The sequence below is a fragment of the Stegostoma tigrinum genome, chromosome 18 (assembly GCF_030684315.1).
Source record: "Stegostoma tigrinum isolate sSteTig4 chromosome 18, sSteTig4.hap1, whole genome shotgun sequence".
Lineage (NCBI taxonomy): Eukaryota > Metazoa > Chordata > Chondrichthyes > Orectolobiformes > Stegostomatidae > Stegostoma > Stegostoma tigrinum.
The window spans coordinates 30,721,847-30,734,268 of record NC_081371.1 but is presented as its reverse complement, the minus strand read 5'-3'; the positions used below and the strand labels follow the sequence as shown (position 1 = coordinate 30,734,268).

The 12,422-nt window shown below is 40.2% G+C and overlaps 2 protein-coding genes across 5 annotated transcripts in view; one reads left to right on the top strand and one right to left on the bottom strand.

Annotated features, from left to right (window-relative positions):
* The window catches only part of lrrn3a (leucine rich repeat neuronal 3a), a 49,419-nt gene extending 40,103 nt beyond the window's left edge, over positions 1–9,316 (bottom strand). The window contains exon 1 of the mRNA XM_048548869.2: positions 8,693–9,316. The gene's annotated coding sequence lies outside the window, so the exon portion shown is untranslated. The remainder of the gene's footprint in view (positions 1–8,692) is intronic.
* Positions 1–12,422, top strand: part of immp2l (inner mitochondrial membrane peptidase subunit 2) — a 507,249-nt gene that overhangs the window by 233,852 nt on the left and 260,975 nt on the right. The gene's annotated exons all lie outside the window — the stretch shown is intronic.

Here is a 12,422-nt window from a genome sequence, read left to right as displayed (position 1 = left end):
GTAAATTTCTGAACAACAGGCTGCATAGAGATAAACTAAGCTTTTTAACAATCACTATTCATTTCCCTATGGAACAACAGTATAGTTGTACTTTATAGACGTGGAATCACTGTGTTTATGGAAATAAATTTTTCAAATACTTTCTTCATGAAACATTTCTACTCAACAAGAGACTGCTGCAAAGTGTATAGATACAGTTAATTCATAATTACAAAGGAAGAGGGTTACAAAAATCATGATTACACTGATGACTGTAATCTTTTTGGAACATGGCCATCGACAGCAAATGGCATGACATAGAGAGCAATGCTGTCTTTCTCATTGTCAAAAGTTTTCATCTATAAACATTCAAGATACTACTATAAAGTATGTGTAATATTAATGGGATCCTTTCACCCCAGGTACTGCAAATAAATGTTATTTTTTCACAAAGCACTTTCTCCATTGAATTTTTGTAAACAGTGAAAAAAGATAATCAAATCTTAATGCTTTAGTGTTTAGTTAATTCCATGAAGTAGGTACAACTGCTCAAGAAAATTACCCTCAGTGGTAGAAAGATTTGGGGCACTTGGGTCTAAAGACATCTGTTGAAAATGGTGTCTGTTAACACTGTTGTGGGATAAGTGTCTGAGGATATTTCTAATAGCATTGAATGTGTTTTATAATTACCAATTGCTGATGCCCCTCCAAGGAATGTTTACAAGTGGCTTTTGCAAGTTCTTTCTCTCTCTTGTAGTTGTGGTTAAAGTTATAGCTGCTACCAATCCTGTCTCCCAATTATAGATTATATTTCCTGTTTTTTCCTATTATGCGTTCCTACCTTAGTATAATGTTGTTCCTGAATTCCAATATGATAATATAATTTCTTGTTGCATATTTCCCTTTGTCCACTCATAAAAACTGGGAAATAAAAACATGTTGTAGCCTCTCATTATTTCTTCTATTGAGCTATTGATCTGAGGGTTGCATTTATTACAAGTGATGGTTGCAAGTTGTGTCAGAGCATTATGTGCAACTGCAGCATGAACAATTTGCATGCAACGTTGAATGGAATTTTTGTATTTCAAACTTTGAAAACTGGCATCACCATTCTCTTAAAAAAAATTGAATGTGGACAACCTCAGTGTCTTATTTGATGATACTTCAAAATCTATTGTTGAATGCTTACTCCCACACCTACAATACTGTCTACCTCTTGACTGATCTCACTCTCATCTGTGCAAAGTCATGGTTTCTTCAACAGTATCTTTGCCAATGCCTTCAGCTCCAGCTCAAACCAGTTCCAAAACTTTGTCAGAGATAATGGGAACTGCAGATGCTGGAGAATCCAAGATAATAAAGTGTGAAGCTGGATGAACACAGCACGCCAAGCAGCATCTCAGGAGCACAAAAGCTGATGTTTAGGGCCTAGACCCTTCATCAGAGAGGGGGATGGGGTGAGGACTCTGGAATAAATAGGGAGAGAGGGGGAGACGGACCGAAGATGGAGAGAAAAGAAGATAGGTGGAGAGGAGAGTATAGGTGGGGAGGTAGGGAGGGGATAGGTCAGTCCAGGGAAGACGGACAGGTCAAGGAGGTGGGATGAGGTTAGTAGGTAGGAAATGGAGGTGCGGCTTGGGGTGGGAAGAAGGGATGGGTGAGAGGAAGAACAGGTTAGGGAGGCAGAGACAGGCTGGGCTGGTTTTGGGATGCAGTGGGGGAGGGGAAGAGCTGGGCTGGTTTTGTGATGCAGTGGGGGGAGGGGACGAACTGGGCTGGTTTTGGGATGCGGTGGGGGAAGGGGAGATTTTGAAGCTGGTGAAGTCCACGTTGATACCACTGGGCTGCAGGGTTCCCAAGCAGAATATGAGTTGCTGTTCTTGCAACCTTCGGGTGGCATCATTGTGGCACTGCAGGAGGCCCATGATGGACATGTCATCTAAAGAATGGGAGGGGGAGTTGAAATGGTTCGCGATTGGGAGGTGCAGTTGTTTATTGCGAACCGAGCGGAGGTGTTCTGCAAAGCGGTCCCCAAGCCTCCGCTTGGTTTCCCCAATGTAGAGGAAGCCACACTGGGTACAATGGATACAGTATACCACATTGGCAGATGTGCAGGTGAGCCTCTGCTTGATATGGAAAGTCATCTTGGGGCCTGGGATAGGGGTGAGGGAGGAGGTGTGGGGTCAAGTGCAGCACTTCCTCTGGTTGCAGGGGAAGGTGCCGGGTGTGGTGGGGTTGGAGGGCAGTGTGGAGCGAACAAGGGACTCCCACAGCTACCTAGAGTACACCTCCTCCCACCCACCCTCCTGCAAAAATTCCATCCCCTATTCCCAATTCCTCCAACTCCGCCGCATCTGCTCCCAGGATGAGGCATTCCATTCCCTCACATCCCAGATGTCCAACTTCTTCATGGACCGCAACTATCCCCCCACAGTGGTCGAGAACACCCTTGACTGCGTCTCCCGCATTTCCCGCAACACATCCCTCACACCCCGCCCCCGCCACAACCGCCCAAAGAGGATCCCCCTCATTCTCACACACCACCCCACCAACCTCCGGATAAAACGCATCATCCTCCGACACTTCTGCCAACTACTGTCCGACCCCACCACCCAAGACATTTTTTCATCCCCACCCTTGTCTGCTTTCCGGAGAGACCACTCTCTCCGTGAGTCCCTTGTTTGCTCCACACTGCCCTCCAACCCCACCACACCCGGCACCTTCCCCTACAACTGCAGGAAGTGCTACACTTGACACCACACCTCCTCCCTCACCCCTATCCCAGGTCCCAAGATGACTTTCCATATTAAGCAGAGGTTCACTTGCACATCTGCCAATGTGGTATACTGTATTCATTGTACCCGGCGTGGCTTCCTCTACATTGGGGAAACCAAGAGGAGGCTTGGGGACCGCTTTGCAGATCACCTCCGCTCAGTTTGCAATAAACAACTGCACCTCCCAGTCACAAACCATTTCAACTCCCCCTCCCATTCTTTAGATGGCATGCCCATCATGGGCCTCCTGCACTGCCACAATGATGCCACCCGAAGGTTGCAGGAACAGTAACTCATATTCCGCTTGGGAACCCTGCAGCCCAATGGTATCAATGTGGACTTCACCAGCTTCAAAATCTCCCCTTCCCCCACCGCATCCCAAAACCAGCCCAGTTCGTCCCCTCCCCCCACTGCATCACACAGCCAGCCCAGCTCTTCCCCTCCCCCACTGCATCCCAAAACCAGCCCAGCCTGTCTCTGCCTCCCTAACCTGTTCTTCCTCTCACCCATCCCTTCCTCCCACCTCAAGCCGCACCTCCATTTCCTACCTACTAACCTCATCCCACCTCCTTGACCTGTCCGTCTTCCCTAGACTGACCTATCCCCTCCCCACCTATACTCTCCTCTCCACCTATCTTCTTTTCTCTCCATCTTCGGTCCGCCTCCCCCTCTATCCCTATTTATTCCAGAGTCCTCACCCCATCCCCCTCTCTGATGAAGGGTCTAGGCCCTAAACGTCAGCTTTTCTGCTCCTGAGATGCTGCTTTGTCTGCTGTGTTCATCCAGCCTCACACTTTATTATCCAAAACTTTGTCACCAGAAGCGTTGAGGGCATTAAGTTCTATTTTGCCTCCTGTGGCTCACTGCTTCCTCAAGATACTAAATTCCTTGTCCTTGTTATAAATGCTTTTATGTTTGCAGTCTCTATGCTCATGTCTGCCAAATCTTTGGTGAGCACAACTATATACAATCTATACTTCAATACTTAATTCTTGGTCTCCTGTGTATCACCCTCTATGTATTTGCTCATTTTCTGAAAATATCTCCCTCAAACCATCTCTTTTCCCGCATGATTTTGAACTGGGCTTTTTAGTACCTCTCCAGAATTTTACTACTTTGCATTCATTCATCCCATGCGAAGAATCTGGAGTGGTTATTCTGTTCAGAGCTCTAAATAAATATAAAGTCTTCTTGTATCACATAGGCTTAGGTACTTTAGATCACCAAATGCCAACAAGAAAGTTTCACTGCATATTTTCGAAGGCACAGGGTTAAAATTAAGCAATGATAAACACTACTGATGACATAAGTACTATTTCATTTATATTGCTACTTTGACAGTGACTTTGGCACTGTGGAAAATTGGCTATACAAATGTGCTGTAAGTGCTAAACAACTCGTGCTAAACATCCTGAAATCTGTAGTTGTAAAATGGCAGAACACAAATCTCCTTTTCTGTTCTTGTAACTTGGATGGAAACTTTAAATGGCAGCAATGGATGAATGAGCCACTTACAAAAGCTGAGGCTTGTTACTGTAGGTCTAACACTTCTAACTGATGGGAAAAACACATTAATTATAGCAACTATTAGCTCTGCTGTTCAGCATAAAGGTTAATGCTTCAAGTATGAGGGCTGTAAATTTTAAAAAAAATCAAAGATTTATGCGTTTCATTGTACAGAGGCGACAGTAATTGAATCTTCAGGCAAATTGGCGAATACAGTGCACTGATATCAAGGTCAGATGTTAGATCTGCTTTGTATTACAATGTTGTCTGCTTTTATGCTTTTATTTCAGGTTGACAGCATTTGCAGTATTCTTTAATTTAGGTTGTTGTTCCATTCACCCTTCCTACCTGCAATACTCATTAAATGTCCCCTCCCTTCCTCAAAACCCCCTTCAACCACCATTACCCCCTCAACCCTGACTCCAGCCAGGTATTTTTGTCTAAGCTTCCCTTTATATTTTCCTGTGGGTGTATGGTTAAAAGCATAGCAGGGAAACAGAAGTCTGTTCCCACAAAAATGTCATTCTAACTTTGGATGATGGAATACCTATTGATGCAAATTTCAAAATACAAAAGCATGCATGTTTTAACTGCATGCAGCTGTAGAAGATTGTGCTCAGGTTGCATTTTGAGTACTGTGTACAGTTTTGGTCCCCTTATTTGAAAAATAATGACATGTTGCATTAGATACAGTGCAGAGGTGATTTGCCTGACTCATTCCTGGAATGAAAAACCTGTCCCTATGAGATAAGCCCAAATGCCTTACAGCCATTGAAGTCTAGAAGAATGTGAGTTGATCTCATTGAAAAACATATGCCCAGAGAATTGTTCCTTTTGTGGGGAAGACTAAAACTAGAGGACACAATTTAAGATGAAAGAGGTCTTTTTATGATGGAGATTTTTGAGATTTTATTATTCTCAGAGGATCTTCAGTGGGAGAAATGATCTTTCCCAGAAAGTGGAGCCTGTGCTATTGAATTTATTCATGGCAGAATTTTGATAGAAAACCAAGGGTCATGGAGGAATGATAGGAAAGTGAAGTTCAATCTTTTTGAATGGTGTAGTAAGTTAAAGGGATCAAATGGCCTACGCTTGCCCCTAAATCAATGTTCCTACGTTCTTCATGGGTCACTCGAAGTCTTGTTATTTCTTCAGACTAACATTGCGCAGAGGTTGTCCCTGCCTCGTCCACAATTCTCTTAAACTATTTGTAATGATGTGATCTAGCGTGGCCCTCCTTCATATCGAATCTCATGGGAAAGCACTAGCCTGTATTTGGAGTAATTTGCCTCCTAGCTCTTTACAGACAGAATGTTGATACTGATGTCAGTTATAAGGATTTTAAACTTCTGTTATTAAACTTCTCAATTGTTAAATTTGTTTGTTGTCAATGATTGTGTCATTTAGAATAAATTTTGAAAATTCCAATCGTTATTAATTTCCTTGTGCATACATTTTAAAAGATACCCTTATCAGTAGATTCAAAATTGGTTATGTGTCAAAACTGATCAAAACCAAACATTCTTCGATAGCAGAGATAATGGGAACTGCAGATGCTGGAGATTCCAAGATTATAAAATGTGAGGCTGGATGAACACAGCAGGCCAAGCAGCATCTCAGGAGCACAAAAGCTGACGTTTCGGGCCTAGACCCTTCATCAGAGAGCTTCGATAGCAATTATTTTTGTACGTCTGTCTCAGCATGCCACTTTTATCACATTATAAACCTTTATAACCTGTTCTCACATTTTACTTCCTGGACCTAGTTGTGCCAGTTAGCCTGACTTCAGTACAAATAAAATTCCATATTATGAGATGTAAACAGCAATGGGTTCCAGTTCCCACCCTTAATATTCATACAGTGCTTGTGCTGAGAACTTGCTGAGTCCAGCAAAGCAGCATTAGAGCAGCTGCAATTGTGCCTGTCCCTACAGCATGCCACTGCTGTTGTGTTTCTTTTGTTTATTGTTTACTTTGCTACAGGCACACTGTAATGTTAGAATATTAATTTCAAATCTGTTTGAAGAACAGATTCATTTATAGTTATTCTCATCATCAGTCAAGAACATATCGTCAGGAACAGGTCACCTCTTCACTGCAGTTTTATCTATGACTTATTTAAAAAAAAACAGAGGTGGATTTTACAGCAAATGTTTTGTACTGTTAGCAATTTTCTAGAAGCTGTGGTGATTTAACAGGTGCAGATTAAAATGGGGAGCTAAGCGTTTCCTTAGCAACTTGCAACACAGAATTCCAATTCCAATTTTGTATTTTGATTATTGTACTTAAATAACCATACTTAATATGTATCATAAAAGGAAAGCTTGGCTGAAATGAGAAATGTATTCCAGAAAGAATTTTATCTTATCAATGCTATACTAGCTGAGCATGTGAAGATGACTAAATCAGATCTCTGTGTAACCATGGTGAAAACAACGTGAACACTGTCTTCAGTGATTTAATCTGCACAACTTTGTCTCAAATCATTGTAAACCATACAAGACGTTTTTGAATTGAATTAAATGGAATTTAGATTGTGGACATCAAAGAGCTAAAATTTACATTCTTATTGTATTTTTTTTCCAAATTGCTTAGAACACTGTGGCATTCTCTGTTGTAGATTCATTTTGATGCATTGTATGGTGACAAAGATACTTTGACCTACAGTTGTCTTCACTTCCTTTCTTGTTTGAATGCTGCTAATGTTTTGCATACATTTCCTATGGTTCTCTTTTTTTGTTCTCTTTGTACATACCTGTTTCCAAATATAATATTTTTCACCTTATTCTATTAATATACCTTCAAAATTTACAACCTCTATCAGATACATGGATTTGGGTATAGAATTCATGTTGTATGTGCATCTGTGTTTTTACAGGTCTGCAAATTTCTTCCAAATTGAAAAGCAGTTTCCTGTTGAACAATCTGTACCAAATGCATTTTTTGGCTGTCAATGTATGGGCACCTACAGTCATTATGACATAATTGGGGGAGACACTAACTTATTACCATGTGTATACCACCCACTACTGTTCATGTATGTACTTTAAATAAAGGGTAACATTTGCTGAAATATCCCAGTTTTTTGAGAACTTACATTTGCTAAGTACTTAAAGTGTTCACAAAAATTGACTTGAACGGAAGTGAGGCCTTGTTGACAACCTGATAGAAAATGGAAGTGGTCATGCTTCATTAAATTTAGAGACAACAACACTTCTCACTTCACTCACCCACTGCAATTATGGACTGTTCTTTTGCACTTTATGAATTTCTTTATCAATGAGATTGCCCTGTAACAAGCAGTAGTTACATAGTCATGTGAAACATTGATCTAGTGCAGGGCTATTCGAAAAGCCTGTACAAAAGACAATATATTTAATAATAGTATAGACCTATTTAAACTACGACTGTCTTGTCTGTCATTATTCAGTTGTGGAAAAAAAATGTTCCTCATGTTATAGAAGCAGCTTTATTATAATTTACCAAGGTTGTTTGATTAAATTAACTCCTTAGCCATTAAGTTAGGACCTTTTTCAAAGGGCAGATTTATGATGCCAAATCAGGTTATTTGTTTTTTTTTAATTCCTATTAGAAAACGAAAGTATTCTTTGTTTTTACAACACTGCAGCACAGTGTCAATCTTGGACAGTCTGATAATGGAAAGAAATGTTAAATGCTTTGAGCAGTATTGTCAGATGAAGATAACATATAAATGCTCCAATACTATGATCTTGATAATTATGGATGGAGTTCAGAAGTAGGAGATTTAGTGCTATTTTATCTGTAGTTATCTTGCACCAATATGTCAAATGTATCAGGAATTAGATTTTATAACTGCCCCATTTTTGTTGAGCTGTTTTAAAGCTTGTTATTTACTATCAATCTGTGGACCTAGTCCAACTGAAGGTCAATAAGCTTTTGTAATATGCTGTTCCCTTTGTGCCATGGGTTCATTTTATTTATGACCCAAGGCAGATCCCAGGCTTTAAAGTAAACCACCTTTTTAAAAGAGGTTACCCTGTGTTCACTATTGGTTCCATAGGATAGTTAACTGAATGGTCTTCTTCAACTGCAGTAATCTGCCTGCACATTTCAACTGATTTGAAACAGAAGATACAACATCCCAGGAACCTTTTGTATTATACCTGTGCTGACATTTTTTTATTATATACCTACAATGACAATCTCTTCAAATTTTTATTTTAATTTCCATTGTGCTTTTTTTGCTGATTTGACACCATAAAAAATAAACCAGAACTTTGTAAATCCCAAATATTCATAATGCTGTTGATTAAGGGGAGTGATTGGAATAACAGAGTTCAGTTTAACTGAAGACTCATTAATGTAAGACACATCTGTTGTACATACGTTTTAAATAATATTATATCTGAAATTGACATGAAGCATTAAAATTAAAATATAAAATGAGCTTACCTTTACATCCACAAGCATCTATTTAAATGCGCTTGGATTCCCCAGAGCTTGTGAGCAACGGTCTTTTTCAGACAGAGAGGGTGTTCAGAAGCATGTATCCTGCTCTCGGATATGCAGCAATACTTGAGCTGTGCCCTAACAATAAGCATCTGTTTGTATTGTTTGCAGTGGCTCTGCTGTCGAGCCAAGGCTGACAATCCAGTATATGGAAATGCTGCTAAGCTCCCTTATATTTCCCCTCGTATTCGGAGTCCTTAGTGGTGCATGATTCACACTATCAGTTGTCACATTGACATCGGACTGCCTGCTCAGCGGTCATTAATAACTGAACACCCTCCACTCCCCAGAGAGCAGCCAATGATTTCCTAGAGCCAAGGTGTATTCTTTACAACTGCTTGAGTCTGGTTGGATGAAGTAACTTGTCCGTCATCTGGCAGTTCTGCTGAAGAGTGGGTAGAAGGGAGCGAGCGTTCAGATTTCCCTTTGTATCCGTAGCAGCTGGTCTGCTCGCAGTCAGGAAGATAACAGCGACAATTCTTGAGACATTAACAATGCTCGATGGTGCGTTTGATTTTAATGATTGGCAAGACTAACCGAGTTTTATCTCTGAGGTCTGGGAGCATTTCTCTTTATTTTAACACTGTAGGGATGGTGACTAACTCCTGGCAGGAAAACAAGCCGTGCCAGACACATGTGATAAGGTAGTGACCGCCCTCTCCCTTTCTATACATTCACCAAGTACAGCAGTGAGCTTGGCGCGGACAAGTTCATAGCTCTGCTATTCTACACAGTTGCTGTATCCTGTGCATAAACTTAACAAAATAACTGTCTCGCAATATTGCCAAAGCAGCTGCTGGATTTTTTGTATTTGCAATAATGTTTGGAACATAAGCTCCATCGTAATATGGTCTTGACAGCTACAGGATCAATAGGTTCAGGAGCATTTTAAAAGTTTTTTTTCCGTTATATCGTCGTAAAATACCGACTTAAGAGTTGTACAGTCAGAAAGCCTTCTGTTATGTATTACTAAGAAACTTGGTAACCTTCATGGAAGGTGACGTGAACTCTGCTGAATTCAAATAAGGATAAAGCTCGAGAGGCACATGACTGCACTGTAAAACCAAGTGAGGACAAAGCTGTTTGGTCAGCGGCAGTTAGAGGAAACCCCGGTGTGTGCTCCTGTTTTGTGAGCCACTTCCCCACATTCTGATCCTTTCCGGTATGATGCAGCTAAAGGTTTCAGTTGTCTGGAAAGCGTGGAAGCCTGAGCAACTTGTGCACGCTTAAACTCGCTGCGAACATCTTCGTTTTTTTTAAAAAAAAGTGATTGCCACCTTAGTTTAGGATTTTAAAAACGTCAGTTTAGTAGAGAATTTCCCCTCTCACAGCAAGACAATGCACTGGGCTTCACGTAATTGTTATTTGTGTAAAACGTCCGAAATAATGTTTATTACCATATCAGTAAAAATAGATGGTTATATTTTTATATCTGTGTGTGGTCCTTCATGTCACATTCGTGCTTGGAGCCTCGGTGAGGGCATGCCTAGTGTATTAAAGGGAATTTTGAACTCCTTCCCTAAGGAAAGGTCTACTTGCCAGTGTGGGAATGCAACAAGGCTTATTACATTAGTCCCTACGGTGGAGAGATTTTCCTATCGGGGGGCGGGGGGGAGATTAATAAACTCCACCTATATGCTCTGAGTTTTAGAGAACGAAAAGGTGATCTAATTGAACCGTACAAGAGGCAGAATTCTTACAGGGACCTGTAGCCTGAATGCAGGGACAGAGGGGAAGATCTACAACCAGGGATAAAGTCTCGGAATAAAAGGCTGATCGTTTAGGATTGAGATGAGACATTTCTTCACTTCTAGGAAGTGAATTTTGGAATTCCCTATTCCAAATGGTTATGAGTGCTCAATCAGTGAATATATTCAAGATTAAGATTGATGTATTTCTACACATTAAAAACGTACAGGGGCCTGGTAATAGTGTAGGAAAATGACTTGATCCAGAGGTGAGATTTTGGTATTCAATCCAGCCCCATCCCTGGAAGCTTGTTTAGTAGTGGTTTAGTTCAGATTTAGTTGAAGTTGCAAGTATCTATTTGTGAACTGAATTTATCGTCCAAATTTGTTCTTAGTACAAATTCTCTAGGGCTCAATAAATGTCAATGAAATCCCTTTTCAGTGGAATGCTGTTGTGAATTTTTCAATAGATTGAATTGAATAATTTTCTGAAATTACCCTATTGAAATTGTAATTCAGCAAATAATGAAACATTATGAAGCATACATTACTACTTCTATTAATACTAATGCATTTCACTTAGTTTTTTTTTCTTTTTACCTCTATTGTGTACCATTGCTTGGCCAAGAGGGGAGATGTCCATCAATGTACAACAGCAAGTTTCATTTAGGAAGGCAATGATTGACAGTGAGATCCTGTAATATATTGTTAATGAATGTACAGGGTGTTTCTGGAAGAAGGTGTGACTATTTCACTTTTAACAAAAAGAAAGTTCATTTCAGAAGGCACCAAACACATTGAGGAGCTTCATAAGGGGCGCACAGAAGCCAAAGAGTCAGAGACAGAGAAAACTCATCTGCCCAACTCTTCAAATATCATCTTCTCAGCTGTGCATGTGGTAGAGACTGCACGTTACCTATTGAACCTGTTAGCCATCTCAGATCTCATTGTACTGGATTAGCAGCGAGTCACCCTTCGTCCCCAACCACTGCTTAAGAAAATGATTGGGAAGAAATAGTTACAAGTTCTTTAGAAATTGTGAAGAGTCCTGTCAGACTTGCAACATGACCCTGTTTCTCTGTCCACAGATACTGCCAGACCTGTTGAGTTTCTCCAGTGCTCTCTGGGTTTGTTTTAGTTATACTTCTCAGTTAAGAACTGCATTAGAACCTGTCTCAAAGACTAGTGTCGTTTTTATCTTCTGAAAGCACATTTGGGACTCCACTGTCTGTAAGGTATTTTAATTTTTTTTATGGGTCTGAGCATCACTGGTAAGACCAGTTCTTGTTGCCCTTCTTTAAATCTCTTGAGATTTGATGGCAAGCTGGTGAGAGGAGTGATTTTATGATGAATCACTTTTTCACTTTTATTGTGGTTGCTCCAAGCAGCAATTCAAACAGATTATTTGGAAATAAGAATGCATAAATGAGCCAGTGTTGTTACCTATTTGCACACTCTTGAACTGGTGTGGTACTGCATGGATCAACATACTTCCAGATTAAAAAGACAGTTAAAAAGTTATTGTTCATTGTCAGAAGTTTTGAATTATTCATTATCTAAATGCACGTCTTTATTGAATGAAATCTCTTGAGTTAAAATAGGTTTCAACTGATTCTTGGTCAATGGATCAACCATTTAAATGGCTTACTTTGAAATGACTGTATGTAATTTGTTACTGAACTTCAAATGAATGAACCATTATACTTTAAAAACAATGTAACAATCAATTGTCATTAAAAACATATTTAAAAATCATGGGTAAAACTGGCTTTTGCCACTAATAAGGTAATTATCACATGCATGGGAAGGTTTTTGATTATTCATCCACTCTAATGAAAACATCATTAGATGCTCAAGGACATTAGGAGTGTATCTGGCATACCCTCATTATATTTATGCTTTTCCATCAACTACTTTAATTTGCCTTTGGTATAAAGCTGGCACCAGTTTAGTGGTATATCGGTAGATGCTGTAATTCTTCTGTA